Source organism: Rhinopithecus roxellana, chromosome 3 (genome assembly GCF_007565055.1).
Source record: "Rhinopithecus roxellana isolate Shanxi Qingling chromosome 3, ASM756505v1, whole genome shotgun sequence".
Lineage (NCBI taxonomy): Eukaryota > Metazoa > Chordata > Mammalia > Primates > Cercopithecidae > Rhinopithecus > Rhinopithecus roxellana.
In genome coordinates, this window is record NC_044551.1 from 54,311,184 (window position 1) to 54,328,730 (window position 17,547).

The 17,547-nt window shown below is 40.5% G+C and overlaps 1 protein-coding gene and 1 pseudogene across 1 annotated transcript in view; one reads left to right on the forward strand and one right to left on the reverse strand.

Moving 5' to 3' along the window:
* Nucleotides 1-17,547, forward strand: part of ZSWIM6 (zinc finger SWIM-type containing 6) — a 235,281-nt gene that overhangs the window by 66,671 nt on the left and 151,063 nt on the right. The gene's annotated exons all lie outside the window — the stretch shown is intronic.
* On the reverse strand, nucleotides 6,465-7,662 carry LOC104681635 (annotated as a pseudogene).

Below are 17,547 nucleotides of genomic sequence, written 5' to 3' on the forward strand. Positions count from 1 at the left end.
GGAGTCTCGCTCTGTCACCCAGGCTGGAGTGCAATCTCAAGTCATTGCAACCTCTGCCTTCCCAGCTCAAGCAATTCTCCTGTCTCAGTTTCCCAAGTAGCTGGGACTACAGGCACATGCCACCATGCCCAGCTAATTTTTGTATTTTTAGTAGAGATGGGGTTTTACCATATTGGTCTGGTTGGTCTCGAACTCCTGACCTCAGGTGATCCACCCACCTAGGCCTCCCAAAGTGCTGGGATAACAGGGATGAGCCATCACACCTGGTCAGAACTTTTTCTTATATATGCTAATACCTTTTGGGATTGATTTAAGTAATAGGACATCTTATTTTTTAAAATAAAAAACTTATGCTAACATCAGTAATATTTCTACTGAGAAAAACTACTACTTTCCTGATACCTAAGAATTCTGCCAGATAAAATGTTGCTTTCTTTGCTAAAGCAGAGCATCTTTGATCTTTGCTGGTAAGAATTCTGAACTGAATAAAAGTTTTTAGAACATGCACAGTAGTGAAAAGTATACATAGCCCTTTGAGTCTGGGCAGGGAAGAAAGAAAATTCACAAAGGCTAAAGCAAGCCACCACTCTCATAAAACCTTATGAACGATTGAGTCTGAATTCCTGAGATTACAGGGTTTAGAAAATGTGATGATGGATAGGTGACCAATTTGGCTTTAGTGAGAGTATTATTTCTGTTTGCTTGGATAAAACTCAGGTGCCGGTGGGGTGACTTTGAATGTTGATGGAATATTGGAACTTGTGTCCCCCAAACTGCTTAAATCTTAGATCTATTGGACCACATGTAAATGGCCTTTTCATACTCACTTTTTTTTGCTCTGACAGCTTGTAAAAATCTTGGAGGAAACTCCTGCAGTCCTGGGGTTTGACTAAGTGGTCTGTGCCGCCCTTTCCTTCTCTAAGGTGCAGTGCAGTCTGTCACTTCTAATGGCAGAACACCATGGACATGGGCAATGCATATAGTGGGTAATGGTGTTTGGTATATTGTCTTCAAGAAGACAAATATTTTGAGAAAGATTTTCATCAAAAGTGGTAAAAGGGAAACATTTTAGAATCTAACGGAGTTCTCCCAAGCCAGCATGTACTCCTGGGTTGTCCAGGAAAGGCTCCGCTCACTCTTGAGTTTGATATCACCTTTATAGATGCCCATAGGTGAAGCTTAACTATTTCGGGGCAGCATGATAAATGAGAAAAATAATGAAAGGCATCCGATTTGACAGAAGGAACACTTAATTTGTAGTTAGACCTGAGTTTAGATTCTGGTTTTACCCCTTACTGCCGTTGTGAACTGGGACCAGTTACTTAACTCCTGTGGGCCTCAGTTGCATTAATTGAGATAATATGTTTCTAGTATCTTGGCCCCTGCATTAGCATTCTATCAATGTTAATGCTCTTTTCTCTTTCATTGTTTCATACTAGAATGCACATACTCTGTATAACACATACTGTATAACATAACCAGGCAGCGTAGTTTACTTGGCTTCTTCATTGAAAATCCATTCAGTTTTTTTGGGAGGCTTCCCTCAGCCCCTGTGCCCCAGGGTGTGCATAATCCTGCTAGCTATGGTGATGATGTCCACTTTCCTGGGTTTTACGGAGCAGCTATTGGCTCTCTTCTTTTGAATAGAGGCAAACACCCCAGACAGTTGATGCCTGATTGGATTCGACTCATGGCCAGCTTTGGATGTGGGGTTCACAGGCTTAGGGGAGAGCCCTCCTGATAGTTACACTTCTTGGGGTGGTGGACATAGGAGGGAATGGAAACAGTGGCACTGATGCCCGGCAGTTGGACTGTGCTAAAGATGAGAAATATTTGAGGCCTAATCTGCGTTTGGTTTTTATACGTTACATACTAATTAGGAACACATTTCAATGCTTTGAAGTTGTGAAAAGCTCTCCTGCATACATTCCAAATTGATGTTTCTCTGCCCTGGATATGCCATACATTTAGAGTACTACATCAGGAAAACACAGACTTCAGAAAGACCTTTGGTTTATCCCCAGTGCATCCGTGAACATTTCTTTTCCTGCTTCTGAGTAATTTGCCCTGAGTGATTTGCCTTTGCTTTGTACCTTCTTAGTTTTTTTCTCTCTCTGTTTAAACAAGGATTAATACTTCTTTTAATTGAACTGTGGCTATTTTACATGGATTGGTGATTGCAAAGCTTTTTGGAGCAGGTGTGGAGCAATGAATAGTCTTTTTAATTTCATTTTTTGATTTACATTTTTTTTTTTATAACCACTTCTGCAACAAATGGTGAAACACCATGGCTACTCTCTTTTTCCGTCAGTGGTTAATGGTTTTTCCATACTCCCCAGCTGCTTATCATGGGCACAGCTGACAAAACCAGAAGAGCCTTTCTAGTAAGGTGAGCTGAGCTGGCATTTGTGTAGGACAAAGGACTTTGGTAGAATTAGGGCTTTGACAAAGCGAACAAATGTAAAGGCAGCTGGAAACTTGAGTGTTGCTAATCAGGAATATATTTTGAGATTCTTAAGTTTCCAAAACATGTGTGTACTTAAGAAAAATAACCCAACAACTTGTGGGTTAATAGATTTTCCTGTTTTAAAAATCCCTTTGTGTGGGTTTTAAAGATGTTTTTCATACTTTTGAACAGTTTACTGTCTCAGAGAACATTACTGGCTCTCATTTTATTTTTGAGGCTCTTTATCCATGTGCTCCTGCCAAATGCCCTCTACCAACTCACTCATTTATGGGCCGGTTCCTTTATCTTTAGTTGTTAAGACTTTTCAAGAGAGCCTTTGCCTTTTGTTGTATTATTTATGATATTGAGAATGAGCACTATGTAGAGTTCAAAGGGACTTGTTCTGATTATTGAGAGTTTACTTCTCTGCTGGTAGTTGCTTATGTCAGAAAACAGCATTCTATGCTAGATTGGCCATCTGCTTTTGGGAGAAATCTGCACTTTCCCCAGTCAGCAAATGGGTAATATCAGTAATAAGATACAGTAAATCGGCTGCCCCAACCAAACAGCATATTTACATAAATTACCTGAAAATGAGGGTTGTGTCCATTCCATGTTCTTTTCCATATCTCATGCTGATGAAACTTATGATTATTTTAACTATCACCCCTGCACTAAATAAAATAATGGGATATTTCAAATGTAAGACATTGAGAAAAAGGGCCAAGCGTGGTGGCCTGTTCCTTTAATCCCAGCAATGTGGGTGGCCGAGATGAGTGGATTGCTTGAGCTCATGAGTTCGAGACCAGCCTGGGAAATGTGGTGAAACCCCATCTCTACAAAAAAATTAGCCAGGTGTAGTGGCGTGCGCCTGTGGTCCCAGCTACTTGGGAGGCTGAGGTAGAAGGATCGCCACCTTGGCAAAACCCTGCCTTTACTAAAAATACAAAAATTAGGGTGGGCATAGTGGCTCATGCCTGTAATTCCAGCACCTTGGGAGGCCAAGGCAGGCAGATCACCTGAGGTCAGGAATTTGAGACCAGCCTGGGTAACATGGTGAAACCCTGTCTCTACTAAAAATACAAAAAAAAAAAAAAAAAAAAAAGCTGGGCCTAGTGGTGCCTCCCTGTAATCCCAGCTACTCAGGAGGGTGAGGCAGGAGAATTGCCTGAACCCAGGAGGCAGAGGTTGCAGTGAGCCGATATCACGCCACTGCACTCCAGCCTGGGTGACAGAGCAAGACTCCCTCTTTGGGAAAACAAAAACAAAAAAACACTTTCCTTCTACCTATGTTTTACAGAAGTGTTATTTTGCCCTTTCTCTCTCTCTGTTTTTGTTTTTTGTTGTTGTTGTTGTTTGTTTGTTTGTTTGTTTTTGAGATGGAGTCTTCCTCTGTTGCCCAGGCTGGAGTGAAGTGGCATGAACTCTGCTCACTGCAACCTCCGCCTCTCAGGCTCAAGTGATTCTCATGTCTCAGTCTCCTGAGTAGCTGGGATTACAGACACGCACCATGATGCCCAGCTAATTTTTGTATTTTTGGTAAAGATGGGGTTTCATCATGTTGGCCAGGCTAGTCTCAAACTCCTGGCCTCATGTGATCCACTCACCTCAGCCTCCAAAAGTGCTGGGATCACAGGCATGAGCCAGCGCACCTGGCTAAGTGCTGCTTTCTAAATTAGTTGTGTGTTTGTGATAGTCTGTACTCTAGAACTGTAAGGCAAAGCACTTAACACATTAAACACTATGAGTATATGTAAAATTAGTTTGAATTAGTGGCCTGTCAAAACTATCCTTTGAAAAACAAAACAGAAAACCTACAAAACCATCTCTGCTTTCTCCTTTTCCTCTTAGAAGTTGGAACAGTTCACATTTCAAAACCTTGCTTGATTTCTTTAAAAACCTTGAAAATACTCACATCAAGTGCCACATACTGTTATAAAGGCTTTACATGTATTAATTTATTTAAAACTTCCAACAACCCTGTGAGACAGATAAACTAAGGCACAGATATTAAGTAATTGGCTTTGGTCACACAACTAATAAATGGCAGAGCTAGTATTTGCACACACAGTGGCTCAAACATATCTATACTCTTAACTACTTTGCTGTGTAGTGACAGAGCTTTGAGTTTTCTTGCGTTAGAATTGTGGCTTTGGGCATTTTGCTGCAAGGACACCTTAAAATGGAGATCCATTCTGTTTGCATCCATTGTTTGTAGTAGGAACAATTATGAAATTGGACAAGTTGATAAAATTGTGGAATTTTGAACTTAGTCATCAGAAGGACTTTGCCTTTAACGTGGTTTTCGAATATTCTAGATCAGTGTTTCTTTGTTCTTTGCAACTTAAAGATCTGTAAATGCGTTTTGGTGTACTGGGACACATACTTGCAAACTCCTTCAGGGAGAAGAAATGAGAGAAGAGATGAAAACTGCTGAAAGTTTACCACGTGTCAGTGGAATCTTGATTTGTTCTTTCACCTTTGAGGGCACTCTGTGGGGCTTCCTCTCACCTAGTTGGGGCTTTTTAGGAAGGTGCTCCCTCACCAGAGGCTTGTTTTCATGGTACCACGTTTGTATCCTGAAGTACAAGTATATTGTACTTTTCTTGAAGCTTTAAGAATCCTGTAGCTTGGCTGGGCGCGGTGGCTCACACCTATAATCCCAGCACTTTGGGAGGCCGAGGCAGGCAGATCACAAGGTCAGGAGTTCGAGACCAGCCTGGCCAACATAGTGAAACCCTGTCTCTATTAAAAATACAAAAAATTAACCGGGCATGGTGATCGGCGCCTGTAATCCTGGCTATTTGGGAGGCTGAGGCAGGAGAATTGCTTGAACCTGGGAGGTGGAGGTTGCAGCCAGCCGAGATAGCACCACTGCACACCAGGCCAGGCGACAGTGCGAGACTCAGTCTCAAAAAAAAAAAAAAAAAAAAAAAGAATCCTGCAGCTTGACAGAAAAGCTGGGAAAGCGAGAAAGTCTTCAGTGATTCAAGGTCTAAATGCATTTGGAAATTATCACGTGAACCAAAAATTCTTGAATTTCAGAATACAATTTTGACAGATTTATTATCTGTTCAATGTCTGTTTGCTCTGTCTTTGTGTTGGTCTTCCTGTGCAACTGTCAGTGTTGTCAGTAGAGGTTACAGCAGGCCACAGATGTATCTTGATGAGGACATGCTGGGCAGAGAATAATTTCTTAGCCACGTGCTATGTATGCATGAGCCTTGATGTACAAAAGAGTGCATGTAGTTTTTGATCTGGGAATGAAAAAAACAGGTTCTCTGACCAATCTGGGGAATTTCTGTAATGAGAACGTGTCATTAATGACATTTCCTGAGGGCATCTGCAGCATGAGACAGAATAGAATTTTTCTTTCTTTTTTCCATTTGCTATAGAGTCCCTTTCTTCATCTTCATTCCATATCTCCTTTCCTTTTCTCTGTCAGCCTGCCTGCTTATCTGCCTGGCAGCCAGTCTGCTTGTCTACGTATGCATCCCACCTTCACAAAAGTATTCATGAGCAGCTAGTCTGCTGTAATGACATTGTGACATTTCAGAATAATCTACCATACTTGTTTTTAAAAATTCATTTTTTTCTGTGCTATTTGTTTTGACTAAGAAGGTTGCTGTAATTAACTCATACTTTTTAATACTCTTGTGCCTTTTATAAGGAAGAAAATTACTAGAATTCAGAAATAATGTAACTAGCATTGTACTCAAGTCATAATTTTTAAAGATTAGATACGTTCACATACCTTATTCCCCCAATATTAAATTTGAATCTATGGCAGAAATATTTTTGGTGTTTTCCAAAATATTTTTAAAGTGAAAATGTAAGTTCTTACTTGCTTGCACTGTCTCTTCTCCTCCTTGAATTTGCCCCTTGCTCTGGAGAACCCACAAAAGAGAAAACTTTTGTGAATGAGCATTGTCAGAATGCTATCTCAAAAATGGTATATTTTTTTTCTAGTGGAAAATAACGTTTAAGACCCCACAAACTGCAAAAACCGTTCCTGGCATTAAGCTCCTTCTTCTTTTGCAATTCAGTCTTTCTTGAGTGGTCCCATGAATGCTGTCTTCTCCTGCATGGTCTGGAAACAGTCATGGCCAAACTTGGAGGTGGTGTCAGTGAACTTCAGGTCAGTCTTCTCCAGAGCCTGCCGTTTAGTCGGTTCGGCACTGGCAAGGACTTGCGAAGGGTGAGTGAGCACTCGCTTCTTGGTGTCCACCACACAGTCTTTCAGCATGATAAAGTCATTGGCCACTTCACCCTAGTGGAAAAAGATACCCAGAGGGTGGCTTGTCAGACAGGTCATAGTCAGTGGAGGCATTGTTCTTGATCAGTTTGCTGTCCTTGATAAAGGATCCCTGGCTGATCTTACAGATCTTGTTGATCTCAGTGCAGTGACGGTAGCCTTTCTGCCAAACGCATGCCACAGGGGCAGGATACAGGCCCCAATACAAGCCACCTTGCACAGGCCTCAGTGGGTCTTGCGGGGCAGCTTCTTGGTGTGCCAGCGACTGGGGACCCCTTTGTAGCCTTTGCACTTGGTCATCCCGATGACGTTGATCATCTTGTCCTGCCCAAACACTTGTTTCACAGGTACCTGCTACTTGAGCCTCTTGCAAGCGCAGTCCAGCTTCTTGGCCATGGTGCCTCCCTTCACCTGGATCTCCATCAGGTGGGCCTTCCTCTGGCATGGAGGAAGCAGGCATATCTGGGTGTAGGCAATGCCGCGGATGAGTTGGCGGTACTTCTTCATGCTGCTGAAGTCCTTCTCCAGGTGCTTCTTTCTATCCTCATCCTGACATTTCTTGTGGTACTTGGTAAAGGCCTTCTTAGATTTATGCCAGTTTTTTATATAAATGCCTCTTGCATGCATCACTGATGTGCTCAGCCAAGACGATCTTGAAGGTCTGGAGGCCTGGAGGGGTTTCCACATAGCCCACAATGCCCACAACCACCATGGGTGGTGTCTCCACAATGGTCACAACCTCTACCACCTCCTTCTTGTTCACCTTGGATCCTGGCCTGTCAACTTCCTCCACGATGTTGGTCATGCCAGCCTTGTATCCCAGGAAGGCTGTGAGGTGGACCAGCTTGGAAGGGTCATCCTTAGGAAAGCTCTTCACCTTCCCATGATGCTTGCTGCTGCGCTTCTGAGTCAGGAAGCCGAGGGACCCATCTCTGGGAACGGAGAACTTTCTGTGAGACATCACGCCATCAAATCCCGCCAGTAGAGCAAAGAATGGTATTTTCAAAACTTTTTGAGCCAGGGATCCTCTTTGCCATCCAGTGGGCTTTTACAGGTCTACCTTCATTTTGCATATATTTTCCTTCAAGACTCTATTTCCCTCATAGACTGGCATGCATTCGTGTTTTGACATTGAAAATTTGATGAAGTACTTCTTCCAGATAGAACTAAGAAACTGTGAAATTGATAGGGTGACTGAAGTGTTATGTGAGATATCTTTATGTATAGATACTCTAATTTCAATGTTGTGTTTTCTAGTAGTGTTGATGAATTTGCAGTGATAAGTCTAGAGCTTTCTGCTGATTTCTCTAGTATTGGAGAAAGATGGAAAGCAACACATGGTAGTTGCATCCAAACTGGCTACAGACATTCATCTGTATACCTTTTTCTTCTGTATCTTTTATCCTGTAAAGTGGCGTTCGTGATGAATATGCCTGTTCTGGAGTATGTCTTTAAAAATTTTTTTTAAATGATTATGTGAAAATCTATCTTTCTGTAGGGAATTTAGGCAACATAGAAAATTGTGAAGGAGCAAAAATCACGGTTAACAGTTTGGTGAGACAGGAGTTGTCACTCTTAACAGTTTGATAATATGCGTACATGTGCGCCCACATGCACATACCAAAACATACACACATGTGTCATTCTCATGATACAATGTGAGTGAAATTGTATAACTTCACATTCTGTTTACCAGCATTTATATATATATATGTGTGTGTGTGTGTGTGTATGTATATATATGTGTGTGTGTATATATATAGAGAGAGAGAGATAGAGAGATGGAGTTTCACTGTTGTTGCCCAGGCCGGAGTGCAGTGGCGTAATCCCAGCTCACCGCAACCTCTACCTCCTGGGTTCAAGTGATTCTCCTGCCTTAGCCTCTCAAGTAGCCGAGATTACAGGCATGTGTCACCACCCCCAGCTAATTTTGTGTTTTTAGTAGATACAGGGTTTCTCCATGTTGGTCAAGCTGGTTTCAAACTCCCAACCTCAGGTGATCCACCCACCTCGGCCTCCCAGAGTGCTGGGATTACAGGTGTGAGCCACTGAGCCATCGTACCCAGCCCATCAGCCTTTATTTTTTAACTCAATACTTTGGCTATTTTCCCATGTTAATGAATATGATCTAAAAATGGCCATGTTGTGTTCATATATATATATATAATCTGTTTCTCAATACCTTTAGTATTTAGTTTTTCACTAGTACGAACAGTTCTACACTAAACATATTGGTGTATTCATCTTGCCCACTTACATTCTGGGGACAAATTTCTAGAAGTAGAATTGCTTATAAAATTTTATTTTACATATAGTTATGCTTTATAGGAATATATTGAGAAATGTTTAATTTTTTATAGTCAGCACCCCTAGAAAGCTGATAATTTGTGCCTTTAAAAACCTACTTTTAGGCCAGCCATGGTGGTGCATGTCTGTAATGTCAGCTACTCAGGAGGCTGAGGCAGGAGAATCACTTGAACTGGGGGCGCAGAGGTTGCAGTGAGCCAAGATCATGCCATTGCACTCCAGCCTGGGTGACAGAGCAAAACTCCATCTCAAAAAAAAAAAAAAAAAAAAAAAAAATGTACTTTTAGATGGAATGTATTGTGCATCCAGTAGGGCAGAAATCATTCAGATCACTAGACTGACCAAGGGTTCTTGGGTCTGGTTTTTTGTAACTTTTTTTGTCTTCTTCTTTACCTCTTTTCTAAATATGCTGCTTTTAATCTACAGAGGACTTGGAAACAATATAACCAACCTTATTATGTGATGTATACAGTAGAAGCAAGCAACCCCCGAGTCAAAGTATGTGGAGTGTGCTAGTGGTAGGGGTGGGATAGGAACATTGTTGGCTGGTTGAATTTTGCATAGGTAAGGACTTTATTTTAGTTTGGGGAATATTTATATTGATGCTCTGTTGGATTAAATTATTTCTGTTACAGAGCAGCCATTTACTGATGAATGTAGGAGATAAAGTCATATAAATTGAGATAAAAGGCAAGCTCTTATGATTGAAAGAAAATTCCCATCCCTTAGGTTGCACCAGTAATCCCAAGAAGTACTGGTGCAGTGTCTGCCTCCTCACTCTTTCCTTGTCTGGCACATCCCACTTGGAGTGCTCCTTTTTGGGAGAGTGTGCCCTTGTCTCTGGACGTGTGCCCTGGGATGTCAGGCAGTGTCTTCTCCAGGGCTGGGAGTGAAGACTCAGCCAAGTCCTGACTGCTTACAGCCTGGCACCCCCAGAATGCGAAGAATTACCTGGCCTGCTAAGCAATATTAATTCTTCCTCCAGTATTGACTGTTTGATTTATACCAGCACTGGGTGAGCCCTGGGAATTCAGAGCTGACTCAGACCTTTTCCCCATCTTCTTGGGGCTCACTGGGTGGAAAGTAAGATGACTTCAAAGCATGTAACTTGATTGACAGCACATTAAGTACACTCTGAATGGTGTGTATGGTATATATGAGGGGGAAATTATCAGTTCTTCCTGGGGATCTGTGAAGTTGTCCAAAAGAGAAAGGGACACTTAGATTCAGTAATGGCAAATGAAAGGAATTAACAAGGCAAATACTGTTAGGAGGGCTTACAGGTGGTTGGCCAGAGGAGGGGGTATGGAAAGGCATTCTAGGCAGCAAGTAAAGCTTGTGTAAAAATGTAGGAGTGTGAAACAGTTATCCCCTTTTTCCAATTCAGATTCTGCACAGCTGCTACAGTGGGTACCAAGTGTTAGAGGAGGGTGGTGCAGGCGAGGAGATGGTAGAAGCAGGTCAGACCATAGTGGACCTTGTGTGCCATGGTGAGGAGTTGAACTTGATCCTCTGGGGACAGAAGACTGCCATCATGAGGCTTTAATTAGCTCTGTGCTTTGATTTATGGGCACAGTCATGAACAAAATGATAGCCCATTGTGCCCATTTTGGGGAGTTATAAAATCACTTTTATAAGTTAGGGGATGTGTTAAGCATTAGTACCAGAGGGGGTACATTTATAATGCAACTCGTCTTCCCTTCAGTGCTCTCATGGCCTGGAAGGTGAGCAGAAAGAATCCTTTAATAAAGGGGGCACAATTTCAGTCAGATTGTGTAATTTCTCAGTGCTAAGATGACTTCTCTAGATGGTCCAACCAGGTGAAGGTACAAAGGTGTATTGGTGGGGGGCAGTGGGTGTGTCCTTGCCCAGTCTTGCCTGACAGCCCAAGACAGGACAGACAGCAGGCTATGTAAAGAGTTAAGAGCAGTCTTTGTGCAGTGCAAAAAAAGGCCATTTGCTATGCATTGATTTTTTTCCCCCCATTCATACCTGTACACAGATATGGATCTATCAGGGTGCCATTTTTGAATACTGAGTTAAGCAATATCAGAGTTAAGATAAAATTCAATGGTTTAATTGATTAAATGAGCACAGGGCTACACACATGATGATAGCTTAGTAACTTATTTTTTAAAAATATGAGTTTAAAACAAAATGGATTTCAAAAATTGAAAAACACTTGGTTAAAAATCTCTGTCTTTTGATATATCAGGAAAGATTAATGTTTATAATTTCTAATTTATAAATTAAGACATTCTGTTCACTTGTCCTTTTAAGCAAAGTTTTATAAGTAAGCCACAATAGGCCATGAACTACATTAGTTATCTGATATTAAAGTGTTCTCAGAGAATTTATTTTCCTACAAAATTATTCAGATGGAGTAAAGAAAATTGCTTTACTCAGTCGGGGTTGGGGTGTAGTGGGCCGTTGACTTTGAATACTTTATTAAGCTCTACATTTTTTTTTTAAATGGGAGGTATTGATTTAAGGCATTCTAAATCATTTATTAGATCGCTATATTGCTTAGAAACGAAAAGATCTGGAGAGTTTGTGCTTCTGTACAAGTCTACAGATAAACCGAGATTGGAAAGTACAGTCTGGTGTTTGGAGGCAGGCATGATCTTGGGCAGGGTGAACCAGAAGGCTAGGTTTGGCTTCTACTTATACCACCACTGCTAGCTGTGGGCTTTGAATCTATTACTTACCTTTATCACCTTCATCTTCCTCATTTGTAAAATTATCCCAACAACATGTAACCTTCCTGACCGTGCATATTTATTTTGAGAATTGAATGTTTTTTGGCCAGGTGCGATGGCTCACGCCTGTAATCCCAGCACTTTGGGAGGCTGAGGCGGGTGGATCACAAGGTCAAGAGATTGAGACTATCCTGGCCAACATGGTGAAACCCCGTCTCTTCTAAAAATACAAAAATTAGCTGGGCATGGTGGCGCACGCCTGTCATCCCAGCTACTCGGGAGGCTGAGGCAGGAGAATTACTTGAACCAGGAGGCGGAGGTTGCAGTGAGCCGAGATCATGCCACTGCACTCCAGCCTGGCAACAGAGCGAGACTCCGTCTGTAGGAAAAAAACCAAAAAAAAAAAAAAAAAAAAAAGAGATAATTGAATGTTTTCATTCAAACGTGAATAAAACATTGTATTTAACTTGGAAATTCTGAACAAATGTAAGATGGCAGTGTTGGTGGCAGATTCTTTTTTCAATGGCATAGTGTTGTATTCTAGCTTCATTCATGTTGGCCTGGTTTAAATAGTTTACCAAGGTTGGCAGGTTATCTACACTTAAAAATTAATTAAACATTTTAAAATTAAGTTTTTGGTTAAAATTTTTACCTGTTGCTAAATAAAAAATATACAGAAAACACAGATTTTTTTGGGAGAAGGGGGAGTTAAATAAATTATCTTTCTAATGTCTTCCAGATATTCCTTATTAAATTGTTGAAGTGGACATAGTTATTCTCTTAGGAGTATTATAAACATAATAACAATAAATTTGTTTGCCCTTACAGAGTTTAAAATGATTGTTATCAATTTACAGGTTAGGTAGGGAACTGTCTCTCAGAGAGGGTAATGACTTACCCATGATTGTCCCAATATTCAATATTCAACAGTAAGAAAAGACGTGGAACTAGAACTCAGTTCTGTTGCCATATTGTCAATATTTGCCAGAATTTGTTTGTTGTACAAAATAACCAGGTTTTTCACTTTTGGACATTGGTTTAGACTCAATCTAAAAACCATTAAATTAGTTCAGGCTGTACCTTCCTATCCCCCAAAAACATTATCCCAGTTATGTGTAATACTGTATACATATCTAAAACATCTTATAAAAATGTTTTTATGTAATCAAAATGAATTTTCTTAAATTTAAATATATTGGATTTACCACTGACAAATTTGATTTTAATCAGATTCACCTTGAGTGTTATATTAGGGAGTCAGTGAAGTGCCCCCAGAGGGTGGCAATCATGACTATAAATCCTCATTTGGGAGAAAAATGGCAGTTTGTTTTTGTTGGTCTGCATGTGCTGTGAATCATCAGCCCTGCAGTGGGGTCCTCCAGGGACTGTGGCATGCACAGCCCATCAGTGACAGCCAAACTGTTTTGAGTGACTACTACTACTTTTTTTTTTAAGAGGCAGGTTACTTTATTTGTTTTAAAAACATGAGCCTTTAAAAGAATTCCAAAAGTAGCACACACATTGAAAAATATAATCAAACATACTGAAGGAAAATGTTAAATGACTCCTAAAATTTTAGCATGGACGTTATCTCCACCTAAATTTTGATTTAAATCTTTTGTTCTGAATGACTTCTGAAGGGCATGGAGTCCTTGTTGCCTGTTTAGCTCACTGACTCCAAATGTAGAGAATGGGCTGTATGGTCCAAATCTACTTAATCCACATTGAGAGGGAACAGAAAAGGAATTTGGTCCCAGTGCCTAACACAGAAAGAAATGAAATTTACCTATTAGTGTAACTATTAAGAGACTTCCCACTTTACCTTCAAAACAAAAGGAGTATCATTTTCATGCCTATGAAATGAAGACTTCGTCTTCCCTGCTGCCCTGTAAGCCTCTCGTTGCAAAACAGGTTCTCAATAGTATTTCAGAGAATGGGACTTCTTGCCATCTGATACCTGTGAAACTCTTAAGTGATCTTGGGCCTTCTCACTTGCTGTGGTTCCAGTTGTTGCGTGCGTGGAGCCTTACAGCAGGGGTCCCCAACCTCCTGGGCCATGGAACCCTATGGGTCCCTGGCGTGTTAGGAATTGGGCCACACAGCAGGAGGTGAGTGGCGGGCAATTGAGCATTACCGCCTGAGCTTCGCCTCCTGTCAGATCAGCAGAGATTCTGATTCTCATAGGAGGGTGAACCCTATTGTGAATTGCGTATGCAAGGGATCTAGGTTGCACTCTCCTTATGGGAATCTAATACCTGATAATCTGCGGTGGAACAGTTTCATCCTGAAACCATCCCCCTACCCCTAGTTTGTGGAAAATTGTCTTTCATGAACCAGTCCCTGGTGCCAAAAAGGCTGGGGACTGCTGCCTTTGTAGCGTCAGCTCTCCTTGAGCAACTAGCCAGGCAGTGTTGTATAGTGCTTAAGATTTGGGGGCCTGAAGTTCTGCATATGAATCCTGGTTCCAGCACTTAGTAACTCTTGACCCTGGGCAAATAACTTAATCTCTTGGAACCTCATTTTTCCTCATCTGTAAAATTTGGTAAAAATATTTATCAACATGCTTATAAAGTGCATAGCACAGTATTGTGGTGCCTGATTAGCCCCAGCAGAGGTTCATTACAATTTTGATTTTTAGGATTAAAGTAAACATTGTATGATTTCAGTTCTGAGAATAAATTTCTCTGAGTTATGAAGCAAACTGAATTCGTGTACTAGTGTCATTAGGATGCTTTTTAATGAGAGATGGAAGGATGACCTCGAGCTTATGGCGAAGTGGTAGTGCGGGGGCTGAAGGAGAATTAGTTGTGTATAGTTGTTTGTTTATTTATTTAATTTATTTATTTTTGGGACAGTGTCTCACTCTGTCACCCAGGCTGGAGTGCAGTGTGTGATCTTGGCTCACTGCAACCTCTGCCTCCTGTGTTCAAGCGATTCTCCTGCCTCAGCCTCCCAAGTAGCTTGGACTACAGACGCATGCCACCACGCCAGGCCAATTCTTGTATTTTTTTAGTAGAGATGGAGTTTCATCATGTTGGGCAGGCTGGTCTCAAACTTCTGACCTCAGGTGATCCGCCCGCCTCAGCCTCCCAAAAGTTTGGGATTACAGGTGTGAGCCATTGCGCCTGGCTGTGTATATTTTTGTTTGTTTGTTTTTTGTTTTTTTTTTTGTTTTTTTAAAATATATCTATTATTTGAAAAATGTATTTTATTTGAAAACACTGAATTTGTCTAAATATGGATTAAATCCTAATATGTGACTTCATTGAGAAAATTACTAACATTGGCATTCCAGTTTATCTCACATAGTGAAATCTCCTTTTTATTTACCAGAAAAGATTCCATCTCTGTCTTTTGACTGAGGTGAAAACATAAGATCTTTTTTTGCCTTTTCCAGAATCTGTCAACACTTACTGAGTTGGACAGAAGGTTTAAGCACAGTGAGGCTTCATCTTCGTGTTCCTGAGGGACCAGAATCCTCTGGTTACAAAACCCTCAGAACTAAATTCTTAGTGGGGACACATGTACAGTATCAGTGTACATTCAGGGTTGGTGTTTCTTGGGCTATCTGAGTAACTATGAACATTACAAAAAGAAATGAAAAACAACCAAAATCTCTTATCCTAAACACTGTAATTGGTTTCTCCAATTTCTACTTCCTACGTCTGAATGAACTTGTAAGAAGAAAATGCTTCCTCTGTAGGTGGCCTGGTCAGGTTGGCCTGATACCTGGAGTGAAAAGAATGGAACAGAGTAAAGAGCACAAATCTGGGACCCTGGAAAACTGCCCTCTAGTCCTGGTTTTGCTGTTTAATGATTGTTACAACTAAAACAAGGCAGTTTGCAGATCTGGCTTTAGTTTTTCTACCTGTACACTCGGGGGTGTAGATGATCTCCAGAATTACAGAATCACAGGGTTGGAAGTAGCTTTGTGCAACCCTCCTAAAGAGCATGGACATGATCTTTGAAGCAGCCTTGACAGGTCGCTATTCCATCTCCATTTGTCTGTGTTCAGCCTTTGCTTGGCTTCCACTCTAGAGATGGGGAACTGTTGGTTTTCAAGGTAGTTTGGAGCCACTTAATATTAGGTAGCTTTTCATAGTGTATGCATTCCTTGCCCTCCTGTAGTCCTAATTTTATGTTTTTCATCTTTTGTGTGACAAATCTTTAGATATTGAACAAGAATTATGTCAGTTCTCTTTCCAGTTATGCTGCAAAAGCTCTGTCTGCCCTCCCTCCCTCTTTGATGTGATTTCAGACCCTTCACAATTATGCTAGCTTTCCTGAAATGTTCCAGTTTTTCATTGCCACTTTAAAAATGTGATTCTCAGAAAAGCATATACTTCAGATAGGATGTGAGCAGCACAGGGCATGCTAAGAAGGTTTAAAAACTGTAATTTCATGAGTACAGCCCAAGTTGATTTTTTGTTGTTATTGGTGTCTTTTATAGACAGCGTCTGTCTGTGACATCCTTGATGTTTTATTTCACATGGATTGATTGCTCATAAGCAAGGCCTCATGTTATAGATGGGCAGCTTATTTCTTTGGCCCTTGGCAGTACTTTATATTTTTTCTTCCTTTTGTGAGTTATTTTATATCTGCTCCTTGTTCTGCCTGCTGAATTGTTCTGAACCTTTCATCTGCTCTGTGAATTAGTGATCCTGTCAGGCTGTTGTCTCCTTATTATCTTCACTGATCATACATTTGAGTCCATCTCAAGTGATTGATGAAAACGTTGACCAGGGCAAAGTCAAGTAGAGGCTCTTGTGGTAAACTGCTGGGGTCTTTCTACTGTCTGTATTTGACTGGTGGGGAACCCTGACAGTGTTTCCAGGCTCCTATTATAACAATGTGTTGTTATTCTTGGTTAGATGTAATTTAGATGTAATTTGTCTTGCTCTGAAGTCTTGAACTCAGTTTGTTTTCTCATTAACTTATCGTCTTCTATTTTGAAAATTCTGTATTTGTTTTTGTGTTTATACACATTTGGATTTAGTGGTGTTAGCTATTTCCCCCCCGACGATTATTATGTTCTAGTTAGTTTTTGCTTTAGTGGTCGTTATTAATACTGCCACCAACCCCACCCATCTTTTCTTTTCTTTCTTTCTTTTTTTTTTTTTTTTACATTCACAATCTCCCCATGATTTCCTGACCTGGAGTGCCTAGTCCTGAGTGCTAAATGGGAGTTGGGGTGGTCATGGTGGTGGAGTAACAGAAGGAAGAAATTTCTTAAATTAAGAAGGTTTCCAGTCTTTTTTCCAGAGGTACCGCTACAAATACATGCCAAGGTTTTTCAAAAGACTATAACTTTAGACATTTTAAAATATTCTGTTGGAGATAAAGTTTAAAAAGCAATTAATAAAGAGAGACATACTGAAGTGTTACTCCAGATATCCTGATGGATGTTGTATGTTGAAAAATTACATTTTAGAAAATAAAGGGTATATAGTTACCCTTTATTATGAGGTTTCATAAAATATCTCATGTATTCTGAGGTATATGAAATAGGTTAAAAAAATTTGAATGGCATTTGCCTGACAAATAGCAAGCATACTGTATAAGAATGTAATGGGATAATGGTGCATCAGAAATACTACATAAATTATCTGTCTAAAGAGAGGTGTCAGGGTTTGACATGGAGATAGTTTATAGGGTAGGCCATATCTGCATTGTTGTGTTTTGTAACTTGATCTTTGTAATATACTTAGTTGCATCAAACTATATGTCCTTTTCTTAATTTGATGTACTACAAAAGAAACTTTAGCATAAATGTTTTCAAAATAATATCACTGCCCAAATGTCCCATTAAGCCAAGCATTTTATGAATCAGCAAGACCAGT